The sequence below is a fragment of the Aotus nancymaae genome, unplaced genomic scaffold, assembly GCF_030222135.1.
Source record: "Aotus nancymaae isolate 86718 unplaced genomic scaffold, 86718_ANA_hifiasm-v0.15.2.pri h1tg000016l, whole genome shotgun sequence".
In the NCBI taxonomy this organism is placed as follows: Eukaryota; Metazoa; Chordata; class Mammalia; order Primates; family Aotidae; genus Aotus; species Aotus nancymaae.
The window spans coordinates 75606537-75627305 of record NW_026988428.1 but is presented as its reverse complement, the minus strand read 5'-3'; the positions used below and the strand labels follow the sequence as shown (position 1 = coordinate 75627305).

Sequence of the window (20769 nt, the reverse complement as noted above, 5' to 3'; positions counted from 1 at the left end):
TTCCAAGTCTAGAAAAATTCATAAATATTCACACTGATAAAGTTTTTTAAATGTACTAAGCAACAACCAATCATTATGTGCTGGGTGGAACAAAAGATGAGAGACACTATACCCTGATTGGTCATGAAATGGTAGAAGGGGAAAAAAGTGGTTTATGAATGTGCAGGAGGAACTAATTCCAGCAGTCAAAAAAATTATATTTTTATCCAATAAAGAATAGTCCAGCGATCTCAAGTATGTTAGAATCAAAATGAAGAAACAGCTAAACATTACTTCTCTTTAATTGAAGGAGTAAATGTATCTGATTCTGAAAGAAAATAGAATGTTAGATAGAAATAAAACACAATTCTTCTTGACTGTTTACTAAAGACTTTCTGCTTTGAATTTGTGGCTATTTTCCCCAAATCCAGAGAAAGGCCTGGAAATGAGAATATCTCTCTGATGTCAGACTGTGATCATCTCATTAGATTTTCCCTTCATCCTTCCCTTGGGAAAGAAAAAACCAAACATTCAGAGAAAATTAAACATAAGAAATAAAGTCTCTGTAGAATACTTACACTTAGTTACAAATATTACTGATATTTACAAAAGAATTAAATACATATTTCCTGATTTTACTGCAACAATACATTCAGAAGATACTGCTTGCAACTCTGTCCAAAAGAATATATGAATTACAGAGAAAGTGTTGCACTCCTTCAAAGAGCTGTTATCCGAGCAAAAAGTTTTTGATTAAAAAAAAAAACAGAGATTAAATAAAATTACTGAATGAATTAGTACTGTCATTAAATAGATATTATCACCCACTCAGCCCACATGGGTATTTCATTTATGGAAAACCTACCAGCGATTAGAAGTGTTTGCCTCTAATTTTGAAGTTATTAGTGCTGCTGCCTTAAAGAGTACTTCAATGGTACAGTAAAGTTGTGGGGGTAGGGTGTAATATTCTCACTTATTTTCAAAATTACAATTACTTCTTAATATCATCAATCTTGTCTTTTCTAAAATTGCTTACACTATGCATGGCATTTCCCTTGTTTAGAACTACTAAGTTGTGTGATTTTTACTGTAGAAAAGCGAACTACCAATTATAAAAGCTACTGAGTTTAAAATTAACAGAGTTGACTACTAGGATCCCTTCCCAGGCCATTATTCGAAGAAAGGATGTAGGAACAGAGAATGTCTCCGGGAAAATAAGCCAACAGCTGGAAAATGCTATATAGTACAGTCAACTGGGAGCTAGCCAAGATTCAATTCAAATGCTAAGGGAGAAATACCAGACTATAGCAAAAGGATATCTTTATGAAATATAGAAAGAAAGAAACGGAAAACACATGTCAAGTCCTAGAAATATCCTCTGAAGAAAATAAATCCAGTAGAAATGTGAAGGCATTCCTGATCTTTTGCCTTGACTTCATCATACTAGCCCAAGTCACAGCCATAAAAGCCTACTGACTGGTCTTACTTTGGTACAATTTCTCCAAGTATACAATCAGTAAATATGTTTAATTAGCTGAATGACTCACTCAGGAACAAACTGAGAAACTAGTCAGGCTGCAGTTGTCATGTTGAAAAGATCCATACCTCAAGAAGAAAAATGTGTACTTTGCAAAAAAAAAAGTATTATTTAGAAAATACTTAATGTCTACGGGGACAATTGATAGTAACTGCCTAAAATTGAATGCCTACCATATGATAATGGCTTTACTTATACAATATGATTTAGTCCCAATAACTGAGATTTTTATCAGACTGATAATTAAGGAATTGGTCCACTATTACATAGCTAATTATTGATTGAAAATATCAAAACCCAGTTTTATCTGGCTCCAAAACATATTTTGCTATGCTATCCTCAATTTCTACTGATGACAATTTGAAGTGAAGGTACTATTTCTAAGAGAAAACAGGTGCTTTCTAAGAGAAGTAGGATGCCCATATGTTGGATCCTTTAAATTCTGCAAAACTCCTAATTTTTTGCAAGTGGAAAACTAGTCTCTGTTCCATGCTGCTCTTAAAATCTCCACTGAGATAACTAAGGTAATTCCTTCTTTATTGGGTAACTTGAAAAATCTTATTAAGGAGCTTTTTTTTTTCTTTTAAAAGATACATTAGGATGCAGTTTAAATTATACTTCTGAAGTTCTCATAGGTTTCTTAAAAGGCAATGACAAAATCTCAACATTCTTACATTCAGGACATTAGTACTCTCAAGACAAGATGGAAATACAGAAATATTCATATACCTTCATTCCCACTATGTTCAGTAATTCTTTGTATTTGTTGACTTGCTTAGGTCTGAGGCTGAGAATAAGAATGAAAACCTTCAGGCCGGGTGCGGTGGCTCACGTCTGTAATCCCAGCACTTTGGGAGGCAAAGGTGGGTGGATCACGAGGTCAAGAGATAGAGACCATCCTGGCCGACATGCTGAAACCCCGTCTCTACTAAAAATACAAAAAGCCGGGCGTGGTGGTGCGTGCCTGTAGTCCCAGCTACTCTAGAGGAGGAGGCAGGAGAATTGCTTGAAACCGGAAAACGGAAGTTGCAGTGAGCCGAGATCGCGCCACTGCACGCCAGCCTGGCGATAGCGCGAGACTCTGTCTCAAAAAAAAAAAAAAAAAGAATGAAAACATTTCCGTGAGGCCTTTCCAACCTGTTCTTTCCTGATGATTCACAGAAGATAAATGTTCCCAGCGCTAATTAACATATTGAGATAACTACAGGAATGGTTATTATCCCAGAGAGGAAAATACAGGGGCAAAGGTAAGATATGTATGTATGAGGAAAAATACGCAATTTTCCAGGTAACTGGAGGCACAAGTAGCACCCCACATCCCTACTTTTATTACTTTTGAATTAATGTAGCGCCTCAGCGCTGTTTTATATTTTTACTATTTTTTATATTTTACTATTTTTTATTTTTATTTTTTTTACTACCCTCAGGCTTGCTGACCTAGACCACAGACTCTGGCAACACCTCTATCTGAGGTAAACTTCAACAAGAACGTTAGCGCATGGATTCCAGAGCCAAACTACTAGGTTTGACCCTTGACTTTGCTACTAAGCTGTGTGACTTAGCTTAAGCAAGTTACTTAAATTCTTTGTATCTGTGTTTCTTCATTTGTGAATTGACGAAATCTAACTCATAGATTAATTTTATGAAATAAATAAGCTAATATTTATAAAGTGCTTAGGACCTTGCATATAGCAAGAACTTTGTAAGTTTGTGTTAGGTAATGTTCAGAGGACATTGATTCTGCAGATGCCTTCATGCTGCAGATAACCACAATGATAATTACAAGATGATTAGAACTATGTTTTGTCTAGAAAATTGCTGAGGCCTAAGCAGGGAGGACTATCACATACTACTGCAAAGAATTGAATCTGTAGCTCCAAGCCTAGGTAGATTTTTGTAAAATACATTTTTTTTTTCTAGTCTTGTGTCTAATTTTCCATAAACCAGAGCATTTCTCCTAATGACTACTTCAAGAAGACAAAATATTATAATTCATAATTAGTTACTTGAGTTCTTCAAAACTGTTCAGGTGGAAGACTGCCCCAAAGCCCATGGTTCTTTTAAAAATGACTTGAAATATTGATATATTTAGTTATATCATTTAGGAATACTTTATAATGGCTATATTATGTATACAGACCATTAGTCTCCACACATACAGTGTAGAGGCTCTAGATTAATTCAGAAGTAATAATACATATGTATTAATATGTATTAATAATATTGTTATGTAAGAATACAAATGTGTGTAAATAAATAATAATAAAAATAATAAAAATGTGTGTAAACAAATCACATTTTAAGTTAAAAAAAAGCCAGTCACCAGACTGTACACAGGATTATTTTTATTATGTTTAAAAATATATAGTTCATTAGAGGAAGGTAAATTCTATAAGAAATAACCCAGGAAAGAGGAATACAGAGTATGAAGGACTGTAATCTTAAATAAAGTATAAATCATTTGAAAAATTAGATTAAACTCCAAGAAGCATTTAATTTACCAAAACTGAAGAAACTTTTTTTTTAATGTTTTATAGATAGCCAGGATACAACCAATGTTACCGACTGGCATATTTTCAGGTTGGTTGGGCCTGTGCCATACGGGCCATTAATATTTTTAAATCCTATCCTTGTCTATAACCATTAATAAAAATAAGTCTAAATATGCTCACAAAGTAAACAACAGCTTTGTACTTTGTTAAAATTGAGACCAACCAATAATTGAAAGGGCAGAATAGCTTAATATTGTCTCAGTTCTCATAGAAAGCAAAACACGAAAGCAACAGAGGGTTAAGTGGGAGGCAGTCCATTTAATGAAACTAGACATACCTGTATCTGAGTGGAAAGAGAAAGGAATATTCCTCCCTTGCATTCCATCACAACACTCATAGATTTCTCATGTTTTACATTAATTTCCCACTTGGTTTTAGTTGTTGTTGTTGTTATTGTTGTTGTTTAATCTTCAAATAATTTTTATCCAGAATCTGCCTTTGGGTCTTTCTCTATTACTAATTTTTATCATCTCAATGAATGATGTCATCTATTGCCATGGCTTCAACTGCCACTTATATCATAACGGACACCCAAATTTATATATCCAAACATAATCACTTTCCTAATCTGCATACTCATGTATTTGAAGTTTCAAAAAAAAAACTCACAAGAATTCTCCACATGCATTGCATTGAAAACTCACTATCCAAAGCTGAACTCCTTAATTTACCATCCTTCTGCTATCATGACCCTCTGCCTTCATTTCACATCTTGCTGAGTGGGACCATGATTCAAGTTTTCCAATGCAAAAGCCCACACATCATCATTGATATCTGGCTCTTTATTCCCGTCATCCTACAATTGACCAAATCTTTTTCTTTCCTTTAGAGATGGGGTCTCGCTCTGTCAGACAGGCTGGAGGGAAGTGGTGTGATCTCAACTTACTGACGCCACAACCTCCCAGACTCAAGTGAGGCTCCCACCTTAGCCTCCAAAGTGGCTGGGACTACAGGTGTACGCCTCCATGCCTGACTAATTTTTGTGTTTTTTTTTGTAGAGACGGAGTTCTCACTATGTTGCTCAGGCTGGTCTCAAACTCCTGGACTCAAGTGACCCTCTCCTCTGACTCCCAAAGTAGTTGGATGACAGGTGTGAGCCACCACATCTGGCCCAATTGACCAAATTTTGATGATTCTATCTCCTTAGTGCCTCGTTACTAAACTTTTCTTTGCATACCCATGATCACAATTGTATTTTGCATATTGATTTCTCTCCCATATTACTTATGAAAACTTGGCTTCTGTAGTCATTCACAACCCTGCCAACCACTGCTGACCACTCCTCCATGTCTATGCTATTCTTTCACCTGGAACCTCTCCTTATCTCCATCCCCATCAGAGTTATCCTAGTCAAAAAAGTTTTCTGCATAATCCACTTTCATTTCTGAACCAAGTATTGAAAGAATACCCTTCTTTGACTTTTCATAATTCCACTTTTATTCCATATAGCATTTATCCAAATCTGTATACTTGCTATCTCTCTAACTGGACTATGAGACCCTTAAGGGCAGTATTTCTCTCTTTTAGGCAATACTGATATCTATGTAATGCTTAACATATGGTCCCCTTCAAGAAACATTCATTGAATGAATGAATGAATGATTCATTTAAAAATACTTATTGAGCATCAGTGGCATGACAGACACTATTCTAAGTGATAATGACATTTTAGTGAACCAAATAGAAAAAAATGTATCTAGCCTCATGGAGCTTATTTTGCAATGAGTGTGTGAATAGGTAATAAGCTGACTGGAAAAGAAACTAGTCAGAGGAGGAGAAAATTCTAAATGGAGATCAAGTCACAAAACACTATTGCTTTCACTCTGACTTTCCTCTTCTCACAATCCTCCAAAACTAAACTTTGGAGAAAAATCAATGATTTTTGTACTGTTGTTTTGACATCTATATATCTTTTTTGGTGAAGTGTCTACACAAATAATTTAATCATTTTAACTATCTTTTATTTATAGTTTTCTAAGATCTTTGGTCTTGAACTTGAGGGGTGGGAAAGTGAGAATCCTCTAGAACACTTAGGTGGCCCAGAGAGGCAGCCATAGCCCTGAGACTGGCAGTTGGGAGGGAAGCGAATCAAGGACCCTCCTCTCAGTGCTGAGAAAAAGGCATTTGGCTCAGTCTCCTGCCCTGACTCCCCTCCTGTGAAGAGATGGGGTCCTCATCTCTTCATCTCCTTCTGTGGCCCAGAGGCCATTCCTGGTTGAGCCTCTGGAAGAAGCTTTTGCAGAACTTATAAATGCTGATCATTATGGCACTGGACAGGGCAGCCTAAAGGATCCTCAGGAGGAAGTCTGCAGAGTCCCCTGGTGCCCCACTGGGCCTGGTGGAGTCAGTGCAGTGGGTGGGGCATCACTCTCACAGCCACCACAGCTCCCAGGGCAACCTGCCATTGAGTCTTCACCACATAAAGCGTAAGGTCAAGACCACGGACACCATCCCTGAGACTCCAATGGCCACAAAGCTGACACCTGCTTACATCTAGTCCTTTGGCATTCAACCAGCTCTTCTCCAGCTCAGAGTTGGACCAGTGCAGGGCTGAGAAGGACACATCTGGAAGGGCAGTGGGGCCCAACTCCGCCACAGGAAGCACCAGCTGCCCTAAGCCACCAGAGGTGGACACAGGTGCCGAGCTCATGGCAGGTCATATGCTGAGCTTTCAGCTGTGTCCCCACAAGCTCCAGCCACCAAGGGTGCGCAGAGATCAGAGGTCAGGGCTCTGTCACACAGGACATCGTGGAGTTTGTTGTAAGCTAGTGAAGTAGATGGTGGTGGCTGGCAGGGCCATCATCAGGGTAGCTAGGAGGCTGCTCACCAGGGCCCTGGTGTCCTAATGCCTCACAATCTTCACAAATACACCCATAGTGCTAGTGAAGTGGGTCCTGGGGGCACAGCGGATGCTATTTGGAGCCAGGTGCAGGGGCTCCAGAACACCAGTGCAGTACAGAAGGCCCTACCCTGTGGCTCGTGGGGAGGTGGGCAATTTGGTGTAGGAGAGGTCCAGAGACTGGAGTGAGGCGTCAGCCACAGCAGGTCGCTGAGAGCACAGCTGGACCTTCACCACATCATGGGATGTCATGGAGATGGAGGTGACCGCTACAGAAGGCCACCACTTGTTGGAGGAGGCTAATGCCCTCGGGTCCTGCTCAGCTGCCTCCTGGCTTCAATCTTGCCTCTAGGCCTGGCTGGCGTGGTGGTGCTCGGGGGCAGTGCAGGGTCCGCGCACGCTCGCCTCCTGCCAAGGCCCACTCTGAGAGCACTGCTGAATTTGATTTGCTGATACTTTGTTTAAAAAGATTGTTTCTATTCAGGGAGGATATTTGTCTGCAGTTTTCTTTCCTCCAGTCCTCCACATGCTTGTCTAATTTTTATATTAGAGTAATTCTGGCCTCATCAAATGAGTTGGGAAATGCTCCTTCCTCATCTAATTTCTGGAAGAGTTTAAGTGGAATAGGTATTACATTGCCCTTAAGTGCTTGGTAGAATTTACCATGAAAGTGTGGGTTTTTCTTTGTGGAAAGGCTTTTTGACTGCAAATTGAATTACTTTAATAGATATAGGGCTAGTTAACTATTCCTTCTTAACTGGACTGTGGAATTGTCTTTCAAGAAATTTGTACACTTTATATGTTATAGAATTAATGAGCAGAAAAATGTTTACTATTCACTTATCCTTTAAATGTCTGTAGATCTGTATTACTTTTCCTACTTTTATTGCTGATATTGGTAGTTTGTGTCTTCTCACAGTTTGGGGGAATAATCCATTTTGTTGACATGTTAAAAGAGCTTTTGGGTTATTTTTCTCTGTTGCCTTTCTATTTTCTATTTCATGGATTTCTGCTTTTATCTTTATTATTTCCTTTCTTCTGTTGGCTTTGGAATTCATTTTTCTTATTTTTTAAATTCTAAAGGTGGAATATTGGATAACTTATTTTAGACCTCTCTTTTCTAAACAGCATTTTATAAATTCCCTTGAAGCAGTATTCCAGTAATAGCAGAAATTTTGCAATGTAGCATGTTTATTTTCATTCAATTTAAAATATTTGCTAATTTAGACTATAATTTCTTCTTTAACTTATGTGTTATTCATAAGTGCATTTTTAAATTTTGCTATATTTGGGCATTATCCAGATATCTTTCTGTTGAATTTTTAGATTTATTTGTGGTCAGAGAACACGCTATGTATAATTTAAATTATTTTAAACACTTGGGCTCTTTTGGCCCAAAATATAGTCTATCTTGGTGACTGTTCCATGTGCACTTGAATATTTTTTTTTCTATTGTTGAGGGTGGTGTTCTATATATGCCAGTTATTTCAATTTGGTTGATAGTGCTCTTCCAGACTTTTTATATCCTTACTGATTTTTCTCTAAATATTCCAGTATCTACTAAGAGAAGTGTGTTGACATGTTTGACTATAATTGAGGATTTGCCTATTTCTTCTTTCAATCCTAGCAGTTTGAGGCAGGAGAATATGATCAGGAGACAGGGAACCTAAGGTTGATTCACGTTGATTTCGTAGAAAAAAATCAAAAGGAAAACCCCACCTCTCTACACCCAAGTAACAAAAGGATCAGAGCCTACCCCTTTGTAACACCCTCCACCCCTTTTCGGCATTGAAGATGAAAAACGAAAGTACCTTTGATTGGGTCCCTCCTGAAACCAATCAGACTGATCACAGGCCAAGTCTTTATGTGTGACTTCGTAATTTTACTTCAGCCTCTGATTGGTCACCTTCAGCAACTAATCAGACTGCTCACAGGCCATTACTTCATTTACATAAGGTGCAAACCAAGTAACCAATGGGAAACCTCTAGAGGGTATTTAAACCCCAGAAAAGTCTGTAACCAGCCTCTTGAGCTGCTTTCTCCCACTCCCACTTTGTGGAGTGTACTTTAGTTTCAATAAATCTGTGCTTTTTTTTCATTGCTTTGTTTGTGCGTTTATCCAATTATTTGTTCAAAATGCCAGGAATCTGGACACCCTCCACCAGTAACAGGTAACAGTTTTGGTTCTCTGTATCTTCAGATCTGTTACTAGGTACATATGTATTTGCAATCATATGTCATCTTATTGCTTTTGATCTCATCAACATTATGTAATATTCTTTATCTTTGTTTTAGTAACTGACAGAATTTTCTTTCACTATAAAAAAAATGTCACTTTATCATCTTCTGATCCACAAAGTTTCAGATGTGAAATTATAATTCTTACTGTCTATAAACTCTTGGATGACCTGTTATGTTTTTTTTTACTCTTTTTTTTATTCTTTGTAGTTTAGTTGGGATAATTTCTGTTACTCTATCTTCAAGTTCACTTGATTTTTTTTTTCCCATCCTGTGTCCAGTTTCCTAATAAGCGCATGGAAGGAATTCTTTATTTCTGATATCATAGTTTTATCCTTGGCATTTCCATTTGACTCTTTAAAAAATTTTTCATCTCTGAAAAATTTCAGTGTATATCACTGCAAGATTTTAAAATTTCCAGTTTCTTTGACATATTAAAGAAGTTATTTTAAGTTTCTCACCAATAATTCCAACATCTTGAACACACATATATGAGTTTTTTTCAGCTAATATTTCTTTTGGCAATGGGTCCTTTTCTTGTTTTTTGTGCGTTTGTCTCTTATAATTTTATTGAATGGTAAACGCTGTATGTCAGGCCAGCATGGAGATACCTCTTCTGTAAATCTATTAAGGTGAGGTGTTGCGCTAGTTTATGTTTCACTGTTCCTGTGGTCAGTCACCTTTAGTACACCACAGACTTCAAATTCTCCCAGTGATGTGCTGCTGCTGCCTCACTACGTGCAGGGTCTGGGAAGTGGGAGGGTTTTTCTTAGTGTTCTGTTCTGATTTCAGCAGGCCCTGAACACCTGCACTGTGAAAGGGTTCTCTCTCTAAACTCTTGACCCTCCTCTCTTGTGCCTTGTTATGTGAAAATAGTGATATTGTTGGGAGGAAAGAGAAATTCTAATTTATTTTGGCTTATTCTCAGTCTTGGGCAAGGCCCTATGTACCTTGGCCTCAGGAGTGTGGCTTCCTCGGCATTCCTCATAGTCCTCCTCAGCAGCCAAGCTCTTCTTGTATCTATGGGGAGTCTTGGGCGGGAAAGAATTTCTCCTCTGGCACAGCAGATCTCTGCCTGTGTCACTGTTGGATCCTTGACCCCAGAGGGTTTCCTGCTCTTCTCTCAGTTTGGACATATTTTGCTTCTCCCATTCCTTCAACAGCAGAATGTTTTTGTCTAGGATCAGTAATGGGGGATTTTTCTGCCCCTCTTCAAGCAGTAGACTGTTTTTGTGTGCTGCTTGGTGCAAGGCTTGTGGTGGGAGGTATGGTGGTTTCCTCCTCTTTTCTCTGCTATAAATAAATTTTGCTTCTAGCTTTCTCTTTGCATCACTTTACATTCTCTAAGACCAGGATAAAAACAGAGGTTTATTGTACCCCTCCCCCAAGGGAAGAAACGTTTTGCTTATACTGCTTCTCTAAAAGCAGTCAAACTCTGCCTGATTCCTGGGAGCAGAAGGGTTTGTTGGCCCTCCCTAAGCATATTAAAGGTTTGCTTCAAGTGAGAAAAGGTGCTGGGAAATGCTGAGGTTTCCTGCCTTGACGTCGGCATGGCTAAGGGGCTTTCTCTGGCTTTGCCCTGCCCCAGGTCTTCTAATGAGCTCCCACTTGAGGCCTGTGAAAACAACCTGGCAACTGCCCTTGCAGCTAGGATTCTGAGTGACACATAAAAGCCCAACAGAGCTTAAGACTTTGTTCAAAATTTAGCGTTTTATTTTACTTTTATGGCTGCCACCTTTTCCTCTTATGCTCTGCCAAAAATGAAACGATCTATGAGTCCCATCTCTCCTTAGTGGTGCACGTGCCCCTTGGAGTTCAGTTTAAGTGGTTGCCTTGTGACCTCAGCACTCTGATGTGCTCAGATAAAGTTATGATTTTACACATTATCTGGATTTTTCTTGTTGTCAGATAAGAGCAATTATCTCTGTGGCTTTTTGTTTTCTAAGCACAAATCCATGCAAGATAACTTTTCCTTAACTAGTTCAGTTTCTGTTAAAACATTATTTTTGAGTTATCATTATAATATTGCTCTGCTGGAATAAAGTCCTTTGTAAAAATATATTTCCGGATGGTTTTCAATGATGGCACTCTACTAAGTGAATTGTAGGCTACATTTTATATGTTTTATTTCACATGCTTATAAAATAATAAGAATCCATGATAATTTTTAACTAAAAGTCAAATCAAAATAAGAAAATCAGGCATAGAAAACGAATGGTGATGATCTTAAATTGATTTAAATATAATTCATACTATATTCTGAAAATGATGACTACATAACTTAATAAGAGTTTTATCCACATAAAGACAATAAAAATAATGATATAATTAATACATTTAGAAATTGAGGCAGGAGATATGAAAATGTTAAAGCCTTCACATTTTTATACCAGGGAAACAATCTTTACTAAAGTAAAACATATATTTAAAGAATAAAAGACTAGTGACTTCAAATACTTTGTAAATATAATATTTTTCTTAATCTTAAAAGGGAAGACCTAGGAAATAATGTCTTATGTTAAAGAAACAATTCTACATATTAATTTATTTAGTTTAATTTTCTATTTTATTTTCTACTAGATCCTGCTAAGATAAAATTTAATGCTTTTTTGCCATTAAAGCATAATATGTATAGTACAATTCTATTTTACTAAATGCATTTCTGTTTTATGTTTCTACTTATTCATCTGTATATATTTCCAACTGTAATACATTAGTAGATTGTATATTCACAATGATATTTCTCAGTTACATATAACATTTTGGGTTTAAAAACCTTTTTCCTTTTTAATTATCTGCAATTTTAAGTTTTAGTATAGAATCTATAATGTATTTTTTTAAAATCTATAATGTATTTTAAATTGTTAGTTTAGTTAAACAAGCATTTTGCCAATTTAAAAATGGTTGGAAGGGTATTTAAAAGAATTTAACCTTTAAAAGAATTTTTAAGTAATTATAAATGGTGAAATTTGTCTTCTTTGTACTTTTGTGTAACAATTTCTAATATTTCATTCTGGCTTCCAAATATTTAATCTGCACATTGTCATGCATTTGAGAATATTAGACAAACACATTTGTAAAATTTCATATGTCATATGTGTTATCAGGTAGGCACATAGCGAAGAGCACACAGTAACTGGAGAACATTGTAGAGAGACTCCAAAAATGTGCTCAATAAAATATAGTACCTTAAAGCAAAAAAAAAAAAAAAAGTATTTTAACTCGGTGATTCTGAAAAACAAAAACACATATACAATAAACACATTCCTTACATATATATTATACTAGTGCACATTTAAATATATGTTTAATGTATAATGAATACCATTTGAGTTTAAGTAGAAAATAGTATATGGGGAGGGAAATCAATCTCTTAAAAAGTGGTGGTGGCCGGGTGCGGTGGCTCACGCCTGTAATCCCAGCACTTTGGGAGGCTGAGACGGGTGGATCACGAGGTCAAGAGATCGAGACCATCCTGATCAACAAGGTGAAACCCCATCTCTACTAAAAATACAAAAATTAGCTGGGCATGGTGGTGCATGCCTGTAATCCCAGCTACTCGGGAGGCTGAGGCAGGAGAATTGCTTGAACCCAGGAGGCGGAGGTTGCGGTGAGCCAAGATCACGCCATTGCACTCCAGTCTGGGTAACAACAGTGAAATTCCGCCTCAAAAAAAAAAAAATTTTGGCCAGGCGCAGTGGCTTTGGGAGGCCAAGGTGAGCAGATTACCTGAGGTCAGGAGTTCAAGACCAGCCTGGGCAACATGGCGAAATCCTGTCTCTACTAAAAATACAAAAATTAGCCAGGTGTGGTGGCACATGCCTATAATAGCAGCTACTCAGGAGGCTAAGGAGGAGAATCGCTTGAACTTGGAAGGTGGAGGCTGCAGTGAGCCAAGATCGCACCACTGCACTCCAGTCTGGGCAACAGAGTGTGACTCCATTTCAAAAAAAAAAAATACACACACACACACACACACACACACACACACACACACACACATTTTATAAAAAATAGAGATGTCTTACTATGTTTCCCAGGCTGATCTTGAACTCCTGGGCTCAAGCCATCCTCCCACTTCAGCCTCCCAAAGTGCTGGGATTACAGGTGTGAACCACCTGGCCAACTTCTGCTTTCTTAAAAACTCTTACTTATAAGTCATTAGGGAGTTCAAGTCTTCAGCGTTAGTTTGCTGCCCAGTACTTTTTACATGGCACCAGGCAATAAATGCTTTACTTCCTCTTAACGCCAGCATCAGTTTTTTTTTTTTCTGTGTACTCAGTAAGCAGACCCAAGTTTGGTTGGGTAACAGTTAGGATTTTAAGGATTAAGAGAAGTAAGCAAACTTTGTTTTGGCTTTTTTCCACTACATCAGAGATAAACCAGTACAGGGAGTAAAGTATGGGGTTTCACCATGTTGTCCAGGATGATCTCAATCTCCTGACCTTGTGAACTGCCCGCCTTGGCCTCCCAGTGAAATACCCTAGCTTGGCCATGATGAATACATTTTAAACAATCCTGCTAACTCCATTTTGGTTTTTGTTGGCCTGAAGATCCAATGCTTGTCTTTCTTCCTCTGGAGGATATGTCAGACACTCGGGCAGATCTGGCTGTGGGTGGGATATGACTGGCAGCATAGTCAGTGGGGTGACAGGAAGTATGACCGCTCCTCAGGCTGCAGAGTCTGCTTTTTGATTTCCCTGGGTGATGTTTGTTTGGTCTCCCTGGTGTCCTTTGCAATGGATCGCAGCGACTTGGCAGGGAAGCCACATAGCCTCGAGCAGGGCCAGAATTTCTTCTTTGTTTTTGATAGTTTTTCCTGCAGAAGTAAGTAGTCCCCTTTCCTGGTATATGGCCCCATGTACATGCACAGTAGCAAAGGCACACCGGCTGTTAGTGTAAATGTTTACCCGCTTGTCTTTCGCCCAGTGAAGGGCCCGAGTGGAGTGAGGGCTATCAGTTCAGCCTTCTGTGCGGAAGTGCCAACCAGTAGTGCTTGAGCCCAAATACTATCGGTCTCAGTTGTGACAGCTGCGCCGGCCTTGCGCACCCCCTGGTTGATGAAGCTGCTTCCATTGGTGAACAAAGTGGCATCCACTTGTTTTAGAGGGGTATCCTGCAAGTCCGGCCTGCCAGTTTCTGTGACCGCCAGTATTTCTTGGCAGTCATGGATGGGAGCAGAGAGGTCCGGGTCCAGGAGCAAAGTTGCTGGATTTCAGCACCGCGCAGGATGGAAAGTTAGCCTGGGCTGGTCCAGTAGCAGGCTCTGATACTGTAGGATCCTTGAGTTTGGCATCCATTTTTCCAAGGCACTTCTGAGCAGGATTTCCACTGCATGGGATGCCGTAAGGGCTAATTCTTGGCCCAAGGTTAACTTACTGGCTTCCTGAACCAGGCTTGCAGTAGCTGCCATTGCCCATAGGCAGCTTGGCCAACCTGAGGCCACTGGGTCCAAACTTTTTGATAGATAGGCGACTGGCCATCGCCATGGTCCCAGAGTCTGGGTGAGGACCCCCTTGGCTATGCCCTTGCTTTCATGGAAAACAGGTGGAAAAGTTTTCACACGTCCGGGAGTGCCAAAGCCGGTGTTTCAGTGAGAGCCTTTTTTAAGTTTTGAAAGACCTGTTTCTCTGTTTCAGTCCATACCAATTTCCCACTTCCACTGGTGGTGGTGTGGAGGGGCTTGGCAATTTCTGTGAACTCCAGAATTTAGAGGCAGCAGTATCCTGTGGCCCCTAGGAATTCCCGCACATGTTTTTTTTGTGGTGGGGGTTGGGATCTGCAAGATAGCCAGTTTCTGAGCATTGGAAAGAGCCTGCTTTCCCTGGGTGAGCTCGTATCCTAAATAAGATACGTTTTGGAGGCAGATTTGGGCCTTTTGTGCTGAGATTTGGTATCTTGTTGATTTCTTGGGAAGGGGGTTTCCCCCGTGTCTCCTGGAGGGCAGCCACCAAAATTTTTGCCTGTCTCTTGGAAGCTCTGTCAGCGGCATTTTCTCTATTATCAAACACCTTCTGGGCTATTTCTAAAAGTTGTGTGATGTTCATGCCACTAAATCCTTCTAATTTTTGTAATTTTTTTCCCAGATGTTTGGGGCTGCCTGAGCCACAAAAGCCAAATTTAAAGCGCGGCTATTTTCCAGAGCAGCCGGACCACATGGGGTGTAAATTCGAAAGGCCTCCTGGAGACGTTCCAAGAATGCCCCCGGAGACTCATCAGCCCCCTGGACCACTTCCATGTAAATTCATGGGTTTTCATGCAGCTCCCTTAATGCCCACGAGTAGATGCCGGTAAAAGTTGTCCAAAGCCTGCCTGCACCAATGGAGGAATTGGGTTCCCAGTTTGGTCTGCTGGTAGAGAAGACTTCCTCCAATCAGTCTCTGGCCTCCTCTTCAGGCTGACCAGTAGAGGAGAGAAAATGCTTTCATGCTTTTCTGTGGATACGCTCCCTCTCCTCCACAGTAAAAAGGGTGAGGAGGATTTGCTGACAGTTGTCCCACGTAGGATGATGAGTCTGAAGTATGGACTCCACCAGAGAGGTCAGAGCCCAGGGTTTTTTGGAAAATGGTGGGTTCTGAGCTTTCCAATTATATAAATCAGAGGTGGAAAATGGGACACAAACCAAAAACGGGACAGCTCGCTCACTGCCTGGTGGGGGTGGGGCCTCCCTTAAGGGGAAGAGTGGGGCAGTCTCCTCTGGCCAAGGCTGCAGTCAGGAGGCGATAGGCAGAGAGACCACAGGAGACAAGGATGAGGAGACTGAGGGGAATCCAAGGGGAGCAGGAGGCTGAGGGTCGGAGCAAAGGAGAAGTCTGGCTCAGCCAAGGAGGGGTCAGACCAGTCATTGGAGCACGGGGTGTGACAGTCTAGGCACCCACAACCTTTATTGTGCCAGAAACTCCAGACTGGTGGATGTTTAGCACAGTTTTTCTGTAACAACACCTGATCTGTTTTTGACAGAAAAGACAGGACTGAGATGGCCAACCCAAATGGCTAATGAGGGATTTGGCTCCCTGAGATACGAAGTCTGCACTTAGGACCTTGAGAAAGTTTTCACCCAATCGTCTTGGGCAATAAGGACGTTGGGACATATAAATTCAAACACTAGAGACAAACAGGACAACAGACACGAGACCTACAAATCCAGATGTTAGGAACAAAACAGGACAACTGACACTGAGGTAGATAAATGATCATGGCAGTTTCAAGGACAAACAAAGGACTGGATCCTTAGACGTAAGCCTCTAAGGTCCCCATGCACTCACACATGTGCACACACAGTTATTCAGAGGCTAATACAGTTGTCATTAACCAGACAAATTCAGTGACCTATGGTCCTGTCCTCCAGCATCCTGGATTTTGGACAGGATCAATGAAGGGGTGCCCTCGTCAGGGTGTGTCCCTTCCAGAAACCAGAAACCAGACAGAGCAGAGTCAGATCTGACTTACCTTCCCGGGACCTGAGACAGTGGACTCTGGGCCAAATTTTGTGGGTGGCGGCGGTGGTGGTCAGTCCGTTCCTCTCTGGAGATGGTGACCTACGGGGCCCTGGAATGTCTCAGGGGGCGCCTCCCCTATAGTTCACCATTCATCCAAGGAGGTCCAGAGCGAGCCTGGTCTGTGCCTGGTGGCGATATATCTCGCTGGGGCCTCCAAATGTTATACATGTGCAAGTTTAAACAGAAGCACCACACTCGAGTTTGTTGAGTCCACTTTTAATGCCAGCATCTGAGAGTCAGCTACAGCTCAAACCTCTTGGCCACAAACAAAGGGCAGTCAACATTTTTATACGAGTTTAGGGTCGGGGGCAGTAAACAGATTATTACAGAAGCAGAAGGAGCAGGTTAGGGGAAGGGGGAGTGCCTAACAAAAAAAGTTCTACTTAAAGTTGTTTTTTTACTCAGGATGTGGGGTAGCAGTTGCACAGTTTTGCCAAGTACAGGATGTATAGGCCAGTGGGCCCTGTTTCTCAGAAAATTGGTTACAAAGATGCCAGGTGTCTCAGACCACAAGCTCTCAGAACAGAATGCTCTACATAGCTCAGGGTGGGCAACGTAGCTCAGGTGGGCAAAATGGAGTTAGCAGGGTTGTTTAAAATGTATTGATTACAGCCAAGCTAGGGTATTTCACCAGAGTGCTGGGATTACAGGCATGAGCCACTGCGCCTGGCCTGAACAAAGTTTTAATATGGAGAAACCAAGTTTTCTTAGGAAATGTAAAGACTTTTTTTTTTAAATAGGGGAAGTCCTGTTTGATTTGCATCTCGAAGAATATATAGGAGTTTTCCTAAGAGAGAAGTGGAGAGAAGTACAGATGGTCCCCGACTTACAATTTTTTTTCACTTTACAATGATGCAAAAGTGATTCACATTCACTAGAATTCATACTTCAAATATCCATACGACTGTTCTGTTTCCACTTTCAGTACAGTAGTCAATAAATTACATGAACTATTTAACACTTCATTATAAAATAGGCTTTGTGTTAGGTGACTTTTCCCAATTGTAGGCTAATGTAAGAATCTGGACCAGATGCGGTGGCTCATGCCTGTAATTCCAGCACTTTGGGAGGCTGAGGCAGGGGGTGGGGGCGAATTACAAGGTCAGGAGTTTGAGACCAGCCTGACCAATATAGTGAAACCACATCTCTACTAAAAATGCAAAAAAAATTAGCTGGGTGTGGCAGCATGCACCTGTAATCGCAGCTACTTGGGAGGCTGAGGCAGGGGAATTGCTTGAACCAGGGAGGTGGAGGTTTCAGCAAGCCAAAATCATGCCACTGCACTCCAGCCTGACAGAGCAAGACTTTGTCTCAAAAAAAAAATCTGTCAATCATATAAGCAAAAGAACAGAAGTGAGAGGCAGAAAGGCAGCTCCAAGCCCTTTCTAGAGAAGTGCTTCTCAAATGGGAAATTTTTGCTCCCCAGGGAATATTTGGCAAAGTCCAAAGATATTTTTGTTTGGCATGACAGGGGAGTATATAGAGTAGAGACTAGGGATTCTACCAACATTCTATAACATACAGGACAGCCCTTTACAACAAAATCCTCACAATAAAATATTATGTAGCTCCAAATGACAGTAGTGCCTAAGTTAAGAAACCCTCTTCTAGGGTGTAGTAAACATTTTCTGCTTTTTTTTTTGATGACAGAAAAATAGGCCAGGCTGGTCTCGAACTCCTGGCCTCAAGTGATCTGCCCGCAACAAAAGCGTTGAAACTTCGTCTAAAAAAAAAAAAAAACAACAGCTTGCAGTAAAGGAGCCATCCAAAACCCGCCAAAACCAAAATGGCGATGAGAGTGATCTCTGGTCATCCTCACTGCTACAGTCCTACCCATGACAGTTTACAAATGCCATGGCAACATCAGGAAGTTATTCTATATAGTCTAAAAACGGGAGGCATGAATAATCCACCCCTCATTTAGCATATCATCAAAAAATAACCTTAAAAATTGGCAACCAAAAATAACCATAAAAATGGGCTACCAGCAGCCCTCAGCGCTGCTCTGTCTATGGAGTAGTCATTCTTCTATTCTTTTACTTTCTTAATAAACTTGCTTTCACTTTGCACTGTGAACTTGGCCTGAATTCTTAATTGCGCGAGATCCAAGAACCCTGTCGGATCTGGATCGGGTCCTCTTCCGTGTAACATATTTCTGGCAACCCAGATGGGACTGTAGTGCAGAAACCCTCACTCAACAACTACCTTTGGGTAAGTGCTGGGGTCCTGTAACAGAATTGTGGGTCACGTGGTATACTGGATGTTTTCCATTTGCCCCTCTGATCCACTCTCTCTTCCTCCCTGCTCTGGCCCCAGGAAACTGACCTTTATGATCTGCTAGCAATGAATTTCCTTTCTCTCTGACTTTTTGTTGGATTTGGCCGCTGGAAGATGCCAGCAGGAAAGCAGAGGCTGGGAGGAGAGTGTGATCTGGGCATTTATCCTCCCGGCTCCCGTCCTGCTGGGCCTCTGTGGGTTGGCTGCATTCCTTCACTGAGGAGCTCTCCTACTGCCCCTGCTATTCTTCCTGTGTTCTGCAGTTCTGATCACCATTCCCTCTCTTTGCCCCTTCAGGCCTAGGGGCAGCAGTGAAGTCCCCCAGACTCCCCTGCTATTGCTACCTTTGTTGCTTTTTAAGGCTGCCATTAACCCTGCCCACATTTTGGTAAATAGTTCTTTTATTGAATTGTCCTCAATTACCCAGGGTGACAGCTCATGTGGTTTCCTGCCAAGCATTGAGTAGAACATATGATATGTATATTTTCAACTTTACTAGACACTGATAAATCAAACCGACCTTCCAGTCTCAATCTCTTCCAGGAAACTTGCTGATGAAATCTTAGATATTTTCCAACACTACTAAAATATTATTTTCTTGCTTTTCTCCATCTGAAATCTCTGCTCTAGTCAGATTGGCCTACTCACTGGTCCATGAGCATGCCTTTGCTGTTAGGTCTTCTTGAATAAAGTATTCTTCCATTTTCTCTTTTTTTTCTTTTGAGACAGAGTCTCGCTCAATCGCCCAGGCTGGAGTGCGGTGGCATGATCTCAGCTCACAGCAACCTCCGCCTTCTGGGTTCAATCAATCCTCCTGCTTCAGCCTCCCAGTAGCTGGGATTACAGGCGCCCACCACCATGCCTGGCTAAATTTTTGAATTTTTAGTAGAGACGAGGTTTCACCATGTCGGCCAGGCTGGTCTTGAACCCCTGACCTCAAATGATTCGCCCGCCTCAGCTTCCCAAAGTGCTGGGATTATAGGCATGAGCCATCATGCCCAGCCCTGTTTTCCCATTTTTTTATACTGTGATCATCCAAGCCCCTCCACTTACCCTCTCCCTCCCTCAGCTTCCTGTGAAGGGATCTTAACTGCTTTATAAAATCATTCAAACTGCTGAGGGAACTAATCTCAGCACTTACTGCCTCCCACTGCCCCATTCCCTGGGCACTCTGCTTCTCTAAATCTCTTACATAAGTGCTTTTCATTATTAATGAGTTCTTCCTGTGTATATATCAAATGTCTTTCATTACACTACACATCTCTTAAATGCAACTGAGCAACTGACTTCAGGCTCCTTCTCTCTGTATGTATTTTTTAATATTCCCAATATCACTGAAGTTACCTTTTTGGTATTCACCTATATTACCTAACTGTTGTTTACAGAGAGGTGCTCAATTAGTATTTTAAATGAAGCACTAAATCAATTTACTGCACTAACATCAATAACCAAGAGTTAGTGACATATAATCTGACAACCTGAAATCTTCTCTGCAGTTCTAAATAGATATAACTTTAATTTTCATGTCACTTTATTATGTCACATGTATCCTGTTAAATGGCCTGTTTGTCTGAGTTCAGAGAAGAGTACACTCCAGTAGTGCATGAATTAATGCCTATGAATTTGCTGCAGGTATCAAACTTCCATTAAAATAGAAACATTCATATTCTCATTAGAAAGCAATTGTTAGCAATGAAAACAATGGTGATCCCCAGCCAAGTTAGTAGGAATCAAGGGCCTTCTGTTTTCCACCTGCCCCAATGTGAGAATCGGACGTTTCTTTTTGAACTTTGAAATATCTTAATATTTTACAGACATCATAAGGGAAATTGGCACAAAATAAATACA

General features: G+C 40.6%; 1 protein-coding gene across 1 annotated transcript in view; it reads left to right on the top strand.

Annotated features, from left to right (window-relative positions):
• LOC105716703 (low-density lipoprotein receptor-related protein 6-like) overlaps window positions 1-18720 on the top strand; it is a 134866-nt gene extending 116146 nt beyond the window's left edge. Inside the window, exons 15-17 of the mRNA XM_064376818.1 lie at window positions 2296-2379; window positions 2944-3039; window positions 15232-18720. The gene's annotated coding sequence lies outside the window, so the exon portion shown is untranslated. The remainder of the gene's footprint in view (window positions 1-2295; window positions 2380-2943; window positions 3040-15231) is intronic.
• The last annotated feature ends 2049 nt before the right edge of the window (window positions 18721-20769 follow it).